The sequence below is a fragment of the Kogia breviceps genome, chromosome 15 (assembly GCF_026419965.1).
Source record: "Kogia breviceps isolate mKogBre1 chromosome 15, mKogBre1 haplotype 1, whole genome shotgun sequence".
Lineage (NCBI taxonomy): Eukaryota > Metazoa > Chordata > Mammalia > Artiodactyla > Physeteridae > Kogia > Kogia breviceps.
The window spans coordinates 32,706,756-32,719,373 of NC_081324.1; the positions used below are offsets into that span (position 1 = coordinate 32,706,756).

Here is a 12,618-nt window from a genome sequence, read left to right on the forward strand (position 1 = left end):
AGATTCCACAGAGGATCGGTGCCGATCAGCACTCACCAGCCCAAGAGGCTTCTCTGTTCACCGGCCGTGGCGGGCGGGGCTGGGAGCTGAGGCTTGGGCGGATCACAGGGAAAGGTCTGGAGTTGGCAGAGTGAAAAGAGCCTGAAGGGGTTAGTGCACCATGGCTGGCCGGGAGGGAGTCCAGGAGAAGTCTGTAGCTGCCAAAGAGGCAAGAGACCGTTTCTTCCCTCTGTACCTCCTGCTGTGCGAAGAGAGAGGTTTAATTGAGCCGCTTAAAGGAGCTCCAGAAACGGGCACGGAGGTGTCAAAGAGACAAGAGACTTTTTCTTGCCTCTTCGCTCCATGGGGCGTGAGGAAAGGGAATTAAGGGAACCACATAAAGGAGCTCCAGAAACGGGCACGAGCTGCGGCTGTCGGCACGGACAACAGAGATGGGTGTGGGATGCAAGGGTTGCTACTGCCACCACCAAGAGGCCTGTGTGCGAGCACAGGTCACTCTCCACACCGGCCCTCCCGGGAGCCTGTGCAGCCCGCCACCGCCAGGGTCCCGGGATCCAGGGACTGCTTCCCCGGGAAAACACGCGTTGCGCCTCGGGACGGTGCAGCGTCACTCCGGCCTCTGCTGCCGCGGAATCGCCCCACATCCGTGCCCCCCCCCCGCCTGAGTGAGCCAGAGACCACGAATCAGCTGCTCCGTTAACGCTGCTCCTTTGACCCTGCCCTCTCTGAGCAAAGGGTAGACACCCTCGGACGACCTGCGCGCAGAGGCGGGGCCAGGTCCAGGGCTGAACCCCAGGAGCTGTGTGAACAAAGAGAGGGGGAGGTCCCTCGAGCAGCGTCAGAAACAGCGGGTTAAAGCTCCACAGTCAGCTTGAAGTGCCCTGCATCTGTGGAAAACCTGAATAGACAGTGAAATATCCCAGGTTGAGGAGGTGGAATTTGGGAGCAAGATATACTATTATTTTCCCCTTTTTTCTTTTTGTGAGTGTGTATGTGGGTGCTGCTCTGTGAGATTTTGTCTGTATAGCTTTATTTTCACCATTTGTCCTGGGGTTAGACCGACTCCCCCCCTTTTTTTTTTTCTTTAATAGAAATTGTTCTTCTTAATAATTTTTTTTTACTTTAATAACTGTATTCTACCCTACTTTATTTTGTCTTCTCCCTTTTCTTTCTTCTTTTCTTCCCTCCTTTCTTTCCTATTTCCCTCCTTCCTTCCTTCCTCCCTTCCCTTCTTCCTCCCTCCCTTCCTTTCTTCCTTCCTTCCCTCCCTTCCTCCTTCCTTCCTTCCTTTCTTGCCTTTCTATTTTTTTCTCCCTTTTGTTTTGAGCCGTATGGATTAAAGGCTCTTGGCACTCCAGCCAGGTGTCAAGGCTGTGTCTCTGAGGTGGGAGAACCAACGTCAGGACACTGGTCCACAAGAGACCTCTCAGCTCCACGTAATATCAAATGGTGAAAATCTCCCAGAGATCTCCATCTCAACACCAACACCCAGCTTCACTCAAGGACCAGCAATGAACAGTGCTGGACACACTTTACCCAACAAAGAGTGAGACAGGTCTACAGACACATCCATTAGCAGAGAGACTGCCTAGAATCATAGTAAGGCTACCAACATCCCCATACACGCCACCAGACGTGGACCTGCCCACCAGAAAGACAAGATCCAGCCTCATCCACCAGAATAGGAGCACTGGCCCCCTAACCAGGAAACCTGCTCAACCCACTGGACCAACCTCAGCCACTGGGAACAGCCACCAAAAACAGATAGAACTATGAACCTGCAGCCTGCAAAAGGGAGAACCCAAACACAGTAAGATAAGCAAAATGAGACGACAGAAAAACACACAGCAGATGAAGGAGCAAGATAAAAACACACCAGACCTAACAAATGAAGAGGTAATAGCCAGTCTACCTGAAAGAGAATTCAGAATAATGATAGTAAAGATGATTCAAAATCTTGGAAATAGAATAGACAAATTGCAAGAAAATGATAACAAGGACCTAGAAGAAATAAAGAGGAAGCAAGTAACGATGAGCAACACAATAAATGAAATGAAAAATACTCTAGACGGGATCAGTAGCAGAATAAATGAGGCAGAGGACGGATAAGTGACGTGGAAGATAAAACAGTGGAAATAACTACTGCAGAGCAGAAGAAAGAAAAAAGAATGAAAAGAACTGAGGACAGTCTCAGAGATCTCTGGGACAACATTAAACACACCAACAATCGAATCATAGGGGTCCCAGAAGAAGAAGAGAAAAAGAAAGGGACTGAGAAAATATTGGAAGAGATTATAGTTGAAAACTTCCCTAATATAGGAAAGGAAATAGTCAATCAAGTCCAGAAATCACAGAGAGCCCCATACAGGATAAACCCAAGAATAAACACACCGAGACACATAATAATCAAACTGTCAAAAATGAAATACAAAGAAAACATATTAAAAGCAGCAAGGGAAAAACAACACATAACACACAAGGGAATCCCCATAAGGCTAACATCTGATCTTTCAGCAGAAACTCTACAAGCCAGAAGGGAGTGGCAGGACATATTTAAAGTGATGAAGGAAAAAAACCTACAACCAAGATTACTCTACCCAGCAAGGATCTCATTCAGATTTGATGGAGAAATTAAAACCTTTACTTACAAGCAAAAGCTGAGAGAGTTCAGCACCACCAAACCAGCTTTACAGCAAATGATAAAGGAACTTCTCTAAGCAAGAAATATAAGAAAAGGAAAAGACCTACAAGAACAACCCAAAACAATTAAGTAAATGGTAATAGGAACGCACATATCAATAATTACCTTAAATGTAAAAGGATTAAATGCTCCCACCAAAAGACACAGACTGGCTGAATGGATACAAAAACAGAACCCATATATATGGTGTCTACAAGAGACCCACTTCAGACCTAGGGACACTTACAGGCTGAAAGTGAGGGGATGGAAAAAGGTATTCCATGCAAATGGAAATCAGAAGAAAGCTGGAGTAGCAATTCTCATATCAGACAAAATAGACTTTAAAATAAAAACTATTACAAGAAACAGAGAAGGACACTACATAATGATCAAGGGATCGATCCATGAAGAAGATATAACAATTGTAAATATTTATGCACCCAACAAAGAAGCACCTCAATACATAAGGCAAATACTAACAGCCATAAAAGGGGAAATCGACAGTAACACAATCATAGTAGGGGACTTTAACACCCCACTGTCACCAATGGACGGATCATCCAAAATGAAAATAAATAAGGAAACACAAGCTTTAAATGATACATTATACAAGATGGATTTACTTGATATTTATAGGACATTCCATCCAAAAACAACAGAATACACATTTTTCTCAAGTGCCCATGGAACATTCTCCAGGATAGATCATATCTTGGGTCAAAAATCTAGCCTTGGCAAATTTAAGAAAATTGAAATCGTATCAAGTATCTTTTCTGACCACAATGCTATGAGACTAGATATCAACTACAGGAAAAGATCTGTGAAAAATACAAACACATGGAGGCTAAACAATACACTACTTAATAACGAAGTGATCACTGAAGAAATCAAAGAGGAAATCAAAAAGTACTTGGAAACAAATGACAATGGAGACACGATGACCCAAAACCTATGGGATACAGCAAAAGCAGTTATAAGAGGGAAGTTTATAGCAATATAATCATACCTTAGGAAACAGGAAGCATCTCGAATAAACAACCTAAATTTGCACCTAAAGCAATTAGAGAAGGAAGAACAAAAAAAACCCCAAATTTAGCAGAAGGAAAGAAATCATAAAGATCAGATCAGAAATACATGAAAAAGAAATGAAGGAAACAATAGCAAAGATCAATAAAAGTAAAAGCTGGTTCTTTGAGAAGATAAACAAAATTGATAAACAATTAGCCAGACTCATCAAGAAAAATAGGGAGAAGACTCAAATCAATAGAATTAGAAATGAAAAAGGAGATGTAACAACTGACTCTGCAGAAATACAAAAGATTATTAGAGGTTACTATAAGCAACTCTATGCCAATAAAATGGACAACATGGAAGAAATGGACAAATTCTTAGAAATGCACAACCTGCCAAGACTGAACCAGGAAGAAATAGAAAATATGAACAGACCAATCACAAGCACTGAAATTGAAAATGTGATTCAAAATCTTCCAACAAATAAAAGCCCAGGACCAGATGGCTTCGCAGGCGAATTCTATCAAACATTTAGAGAAGAGTTAACACCTATCCTTTTCAAACTCTTCCAAAATATAGCAGAGGGAGGAACACTCCCAAACTCATTCTATGAGGCCACCATCACCCTGATACCAAAATCAGACAAAGACGTCTCAAAGAAAGAAAACTATAGGCCAATATAACTGATGAACATAGATGCAAAAAACCTCCAAAATACTAGCAAACAGAAACCAACAGCACATTAAAAGTATCATACACCATGATCAAGTGGGGTTTATTCCAGGAATGCAAGGATTCTTCAATATATGCAAATCAATCAACGTGATACACCATATGAACAAACTGAAGGAGAAAATCCATATGATCATCTCAATAGATGCAGAGAAAGCTTTTGACAAAATGCAACACCCATTTATGATAAAAACCCTGCAGAAAGTAGGCATAGAGGGAACTTTCCTCAATATAATAAAGGCCATATATGACAAGCCCACAGCCAGCATTGTTCTCAATGGTGAAAAACTGAAACCATTTCCACTAAGATCAGGAACAAGAAAAGGTTGCCCACTCTCACCACTCTTATTCAACCTAGTTTTGGAAGTTCTAGCCACAGCAATCAGAGAAAATAAAGAAATAAAAGGAATCCAAATAGGAAAAGAAGAAGTAAAGCTGTCACTGTTTGCAGATGACATCATACATCATAGAGAATCCTAAGGATGCTACCAGAAAACTACTAGAACTAATCAATGAATTTGGTAAAGTAGCAGGATACAAAATTAATGCACAGAAATCTCTGGCATTCCTATACACTAATGATGACAAATCTGAGAGGGAAATTAAGAAAACACTCCCATTTACCATTGCAACAAAGAGAATAAAATATCTAGGAATAAACCTACCTAAGGAGACAAAAGACTTGTATGCAGAAAACTATAAGACACTGATGGAAGAAGTTAAAGATGATACAAATAGGTGGAGAAATATACCATGTTCTTGGATTGGAAGAATCAACATTGTGAAAATGACTCTATTACTCAAAGCAATCTACAGATTCAATGCAATCCCTATCAAATTACCACGGCTATTTTTTACAGAACTAGAACAAAGAGTTTCACAATTTGTATGGAAACACAAAAGACCCCGAATAGCCAAAGCAATCTTGAGAACGAAAAATGGAGCTGGAGGAATCAGGCTCCCTGACTTCAGACAATACTACAAGGCCACAATAATCAAGACAGTGTGGTACTGGCACAAAAACAGAAATATAGATCAATGGAACAGGATAGAAAGCCCAGAGATAAACCCACACACATATGGTCACCTTACCTTTGATAAAGGAGGGAAGGAAACACAGTGGAGAAAAGACAGCCTCTTCAATAAGTGGTGCCTGAAAAACTGGACAGCTACCTCTAAAAGTATGAAATTAGAACACTCCCTAACACCATACACAAAAATAAACTCAAAATGGGTTACAGACCTAAATGTAAGACAAGACACTATCAAACTCTTAGAGGAAAACATAGGTAGAGCACTCTATGACATAAATCACAGCAAGATCCTCTTTGACCCATCTCCTAGAGAAATGGAAAGAAAAACAAAAATAAACCAATGGGATCTAATGAAACTTAAAAGCTTCTGCACAGCAAAGGATACCATAAACAAGACCAAAAGACAACCCTCAGAATGGGAGAAAATATTTGCAAATGAAGCAACTGACAAAGGATTAATATCCAAAATTTATAAGCAACTCATGCAGCTCAATAACAAAAAAACAAACAACCCAATCCAAAAATGGGCAGAAGAACTAAATAGACATTTCTCCAAAGAAGATATACAGATTGCCAACAATCACATGAAAGAATGCTCAACATCATTAATCATTAGAGAAATGCAAATCAAAACTACAATGAGATATCATCTCACACCGGCCAGATTGGCCATCATCAAAAACTCTAGAAACAATAAATGCTGGAGAGGGTGTGGAAAAAAGGGAACCCTCTTGCACTGTTGGTGGGAATGTAAAATGATACAGCCATTATGGAGAACAGTATGGAGGTTCCTTAAAAAACTACAAATAGTACTACCATATGACCCAGCAATCCCACTACTGGGCATATACCCTGAGAAAACCATAATTCAAAAAGAGTTATGTACCAAAATGTTTATTGCAGCTCTATTTACGGTAGCCAGGACATGGAAGCAACCTAAGTGTCCATCAACAGATGAATGGATAAGGAAGATGTGGCACATATATACAATGGAATATTACTCAGCCATAAAAAGAAATGAAACTGAGTTATTTGTAATGAGGTGGATAGACCTGGAGTCTGTCATACAGAGTGAAGGAAGTCAGAAAGAGAAAAACAAATACCGTATGCTAACACATATATATGGAATCTAAAAAAACAAAAAATGTCATGAAGAGATTAGTGGTAGGATGGGAATAAAACACAGACCTACTAGAGCATGGACTTGAGGATATGGGGAGGGGGAAGGGTAAGCTGTGACGATGTGAGAGAGTGGCAGGGACATATACACACTACCAAATGTAAATTAGATAGCTAGTGTGAAGCTGCATCATAGCACAGGGAGTTCACCTCTGTGCTTTGTGACCACCTAGAGGGGTGGGATAGGGAGGGTGGGAGGGAGGGTGACACAAGAGGGAAGAGAAATGGGAACATATGTATATGTATAACTGATTCACTTTGTTGTAAAGGAGAAACTAACACACTATTGTAAAACAGTTATACTCAAATAAAGATGTTAAAAAAATTAATTAATTAATTAAGTGATACTCTAAGTACATTGAGTGTGTCCTTTATGTGTAGTTTTCATTATCTTGATTTTCTCTATTATTCTATAGGAAATATTGAGGGATGTGGACTTAAGCATTACTAGTTTTCCAGCTACCATATTTGCTTATCTTTTCCATTAGAAACCAGAGTTGAAACACTCCCTACAGGGAGTAGCCAGAAGGCATAACTCAAATGCTCCAATAAAAAGCACATTCAGCAATGAAGAATGTTGCTTCTTTATGAAAGTAGCTTCCAAGTTCAAACTTGGAAGAGGTCTTAGTGATTATCTGGTATGATCAGAAATTAGAAACTTAAGTAAATAAAACAACTCTTTAAAATTGTCATAGATATTGACTGAGTCATTACCAGAAGCCAGGTCTGATTCTCAGTCCAGTGTTGTTTTTTTTGGTTTTTTGTCTTGCTTGTTTTTTAATATTCAATACATATTCATTTATTTTACTCTTACAAAATAAATTGCTCACCTCTCTGCCTCATTCCCCTAAAACAATTTAGTTTTACAAACATTAAGAATTTTAAAATAAATGAAGATAAACAATTGCAGAACAATTATTTTTCAATGTAGCTGTCATAATTACTAGAGTTTAAATTTCCTAAAAGTGACCAGTGTCCAAGCAATTTATAAGGAAATCCTGCTTATCATCCAAAAGGAAAATTCCATATTACAAGTTAGCAAATTCTAGTACAAAAGTAGTCTGTGTGATGGAATAATCTTTTCTTTTAAAAATATGGAATGCTTCACAAATTTCTGTGTCACACTTGCTCAGAGGTCATGATAATCTTTTCTGTATTGTTTCAATTTTTTTTTTTTCTATGTGCTGCTGAAGTGAGCACCGGTTTTTTTTTATCATGCCTTAATGCCTAATTTGTATGAAAACATGCTTCAACAGTATCAAGAACTACATGGTCATTAAGGGTTAAGTTAGTTCTCTAAGCCTGAATAGAAAAGTCAGATTCTCGGTACTTTCCATAAGTTATTTTACTGCCAACCAGTGCTTCTGAATACCATGGAAAACACAGATAACAGAATTAGGTGTACCCTGAGTTGGTATCAAAGCAGTCAAAAGTAAATTAAAGTTGATCATTATACCAACCAGTGAATATATAATTTCCAGCAAGTGTCATAAAACATTGAAAATGATTATCAACCTATATTCCCACATTTATACCTTGGTGGGCCTTTGTGGACTCATGATATAGATAAGTCTTTAGATCCCTTTAACATTCCTTGTCTTTCTGAAAGTACATATCACATCATCATATTGTGCAATAGAAGCCCAAGAACACCTATCTCATTATAAATATGCTAATTGACACAAAAGAATTTGGATTTTGATGTAATCATAAAGAAATTTTCTCTTCCATTATTAAAAAAAAATGAGTAGGTTTACATATATGAAGATAGAGCAAAGAATGATAAAGATGGACTTTTCAGCTCTCACATACTTGAGCCTCTTTTTAATACAGGCTTTAAATCTAAGATGAAATAAACAGATTGGTTTTGCAAGAGGCACTTATTTGTCACTACCATCACCTATGGGTATTACATACATTGCTGCACACAGCTTTGCTTTAGAAGGGAAGAAGGTTAGACCCTGTCTTTATAAACTGGTTTTTACGTAAGTGACATTTTCTCAAGTGATCAGCATTCAATTTTCCACTGACACACTTATAAGTTTTCATGAGCTGTTGAATGCAAATGTGACACTAACACTGAATGAAGCATGGTTTCCCTATTAAAGCCTTTGGTACCAAGACAATGGCAAGTAATAAATACTTATCACTGGTCCATTTCCACAGTGAAGTTTTTCACTGCAAACTCACCAACAACTTTTGACCTCTGAATCCAAAGATCATCAATTATCCAGCTTACCGAGGTGAAATATAGTGAATCAGCAGCATCATTTGGCTGTCACCCAGTTAACATCCGAAAAGCAATTTGTCCAATATTTCAACCTCCAGGGAGAATTCTTTATTAACTTTTGTATAGGTTTGCCTTTCAACTGAATGATTTGAATAGCTTCTGTGGTAAGAGAGATGCTGCACTCAGATAATGATTTTTCATTTCATCTTATCATGAATGCTTTGAACCTCATGGGAAGTCACTATGCCTTTTATGAAGGTTGAAGCATTTTACAACCTTAGTAAAGACTCATAGCCTCAGGAACGTCAAGTGTGAGCAAGTGAGGGAGATTGATGAATAAAAATATAATTAAATTGCCACTTTAGATTGCACTAGTTGGAGGATTTCAAATGCAAAACAACAGTTAAAGAGTACAATGGCACCCCAAACTTCAGTGCTATTCAGAAATGCCCACATAAACTGGCATAATTCAAAGAAAAATGAGATAAATCATCTTTTTCTCCTTTCTGGAAAAGCACTTTTTAATAATTTTATATTTAATTCCTAAATATTTTTTATGGGAGCTGTGCAGAGATAGGTTAATAAGCATCTTGATAGATTTGAACTCAAAACAATTAATAATCATGATGATTATTAGCTATTGTAAATTTATTTCTATACAACATTTAAGTCACTGTATTTTGAAGTGTGAAATGAATACAAGATAATATGCAAGAGTGATTTTGAAACTATATCATCATCTACATTTCCCAAGGGATAGGTCACTCTGTCCCAAATATTACTGATAAATTATAGCTTTCAATACTTACTTAAGGGTATTATCCAGTGGAATCATCCCAATTTATAAATTCAGTGAACTCTTTTACAGTTTTCCTGAGAGTCTACTTTCTTCTTTCAGACATTGTTTACTCGCCTTACTTATGTTCATGGAAACTATGAAAGAAAACAGGAACTCCTATGCCAGGCATTGCGATAGAATAAAATCTCATCTTCTTTGACCTTCACAGAAACCTTTAGAGGAAGACATATTATTACAGACTGTGGATCAGAGACGTTAAATAATTTTGCAAGATCTTATTTCTGATAAGTATCAGAACTTAGTTTTGCTGAACTCACCTTTTCTTTCAAGTGCAATAAAACATACTGTCTATTGCAGCAGTAAAAGAAAGTAGGCCAGGTTTTGGGGAATGATCTCAGGTAAGATAGTGGTTGGAGTGTCTGAAATGATCCTTGGACTGGTAATATACTTGACTGGAAAGTTAGTTCTCAGGGTCAGTACTGGGGAGCCTGACACATAGGCTGACCCTGAGGCAAGTAAGGCTCTGGTTTGAGTTGGCACCTTGAAGTAGAAACTGAATAGTCAACCTTATTAGAGTAGCAATTGGCTAAAGTCCACTAGGTTCCCCAAGAAATTATCCCATAAACTACAGGAAAGTTTTAAATTTTCAGCTTTATTTGTCCATTATGCTATGAACTTGAGCTATGTGAGAGCAGGGTGTGGCTCTTTCATTTTATCTCAAATATCTAGAAAATGCTTGCTAAAAAGTAGTTTCTAAATAAATAAATAATAAATGAAGATGAGCAAAATTCAAGCTAAGCAGAGAGCAAAAGTCAGAGTTCAGATGTCCATCCTAAGCCCATGATCAGTATTTCTAGGAGTAGGTAATACCCAGCAGCTGGAACACATTAGTATGCCCAAGAGTTCTGGAATTTAAGGACAATGCTTATTAAGTTTAACTTCTACCTTAAGATCTGTCACATCAATATACTGACTTTTAGGACCAGAACTCCTTTTGAGCTGGCCAGATTTTCATTACAGAGTAGAAAGCCATTTGATCATTTGAGGTTTATTCAATATTCCTATTGTCTTTTCAACTTGTATATATACCCACCAATAACCCAAATATGGAGCTGACTGTCCTGGGTCACTCACTCCAGTTCCAATAAGCACCATGTCTCATCACAGACCCTAAAATGTTTTTATGTTCTTCTTTAACCTTCATTCATTTATTCCTTTGTTCTTAAATGTTTATTAATATCATAATGTACCAGGCAATGAGGATAAAATAGTTAGTAGCTTAATAACCATTATCTTTCATACTAGTTGGCTGGGAAAACAGGAAACTATGGAAGAAGTTACAATGTAAAAGACAAGGAAAGTATGGAATGCTAGCAAATCTCATGCCTGGTATTTTCAGTTATTTTACCAGAGAGCTCTCCTGACATCTCCTCCCTTTATTCAAGTCTTCTTGTTAGCAGATATAGCAAAGGGACATTTCCAAGGAAATTGATCAATACAGGATGTATCACTCATGTCTCATCATTAAGAATAGTTTACTTCTTGCATAAGTTTGTTTGTCTTCATGGACACTGTAAATCTTGAGCTGATCTGTGTTGCCTCTTTACTTTTAAACTCAGGACAATTAAAGCTAGATGAGCAACCTCTGCCTGCAGTTATATGTATTAATTTCATCCTTTGCTGATCTTGTTTTTCATTTGCCTCATTTACTTCACTACTAATTTCATTCTCTTATCTTTTCTAAGTAGCTTCAATGAGTGGGATCAAATGGGATATGTGTAAATAAATGTATCATTCCAGAAATACTCCTCTTACTTATTGGTTATTTGGTGACTTTATACATAGCAAATTGTCTTATATATTTATTTTCCTTGCTGGACAACTGTACTGAGAGTAAGATTAAAATTTTATTTTAATGTTTAAGTATGTGAGGGGCCTAGATATATTACTTCCAATACTGTAAGAGGTAGAAAGATTATAAATTCATTTATTCATTCTACTTTCTTCATTCACACATTTATTAGGGGACCATTCAGTGCCAGACACTGGGAGATTAAGTATACAAATGTTTTAAAAAGGTAACTTCCTCTCATGAAGACTGCATTCTAGAAGAAGAGATAAATAATAAATGCATGCTCTGTTCAAAGATGAGATGCATTATGATAAAAGATGATGCAGGGAAGGGAGATAGGGTATATTTTTATACAAGAAGATCAGAGAAAAAAATCCTTGATAATATCTAAGAAATATGAAACAAATAATCATTACTTTTTTTCTGAGGAAGGACCTTCCAGGTAGCGGAAACAGCAATTACAATGATCCTAATACAGAAGTCTGCTGACAACTTTAAGGACTACTAAAGAGGCCACTTTGAAGGGAGTAGAAAAATGAGGTTAATAGAAAATGAGGTCAGGAAGGTAGGATCTTTCAGCTTTTTATATAGAGCAAGGTGGAAACAGAGTGACCATTTCAGAGCCTATTTGTAACAAACGAGGAATTCAGTGATGGTGTCTTTAGAGGAAAGTGGTAACAATGGAGGTACTGTGAAATAATTATATTCTAGAGACATCTTGAGGGGAAAGCTGTAAGGTTTGACTAATAAATATGATGTTGACTGTGAGCAGCCAGATTTCCAGTTTGTAAATAGGAAATAGAGGACTGATAAAGTTGACTAAATTGATCAAGATTAGGGTATACAAGTACAAGTCAAGCAAGGGTGAAACTTGAGTACAGAAATGAGGAATTGGATAAAAGCCAGGAATGAAGAGGGAGTAGGTAGAGAATAAAGTAAGGACAGGGAGATGGAAAAAAACAATCTCAGGGTCAAGAGCAGCCTTATTTTAAGCTTAGGAAGACACAAGACCTATGTTTATTGTCAGTGACCAGGAAGTACTTACTACAGCTGCAAGATCAGCTCTCCCCGACTGCCTTACATTAGATACAGACACGTCAT

General features: G+C 37.9%; 1 non-coding gene across 1 annotated transcript; it reads right to left on the reverse strand.

Moving 5' to 3' along the window:
• Positions 1-7,724: 7,724 nt before the first annotated feature.
• Positions 7,725-7,828, reverse strand: LOC131742996 (U6 spliceosomal RNA). Its single transcript, XR_009331654.1, has one exon. It is a non-coding gene; the product is annotated as a U6 spliceosomal RNA (small nuclear RNA).
• Positions 7,829-12,618: the final 4,790 nt, after the last annotated feature.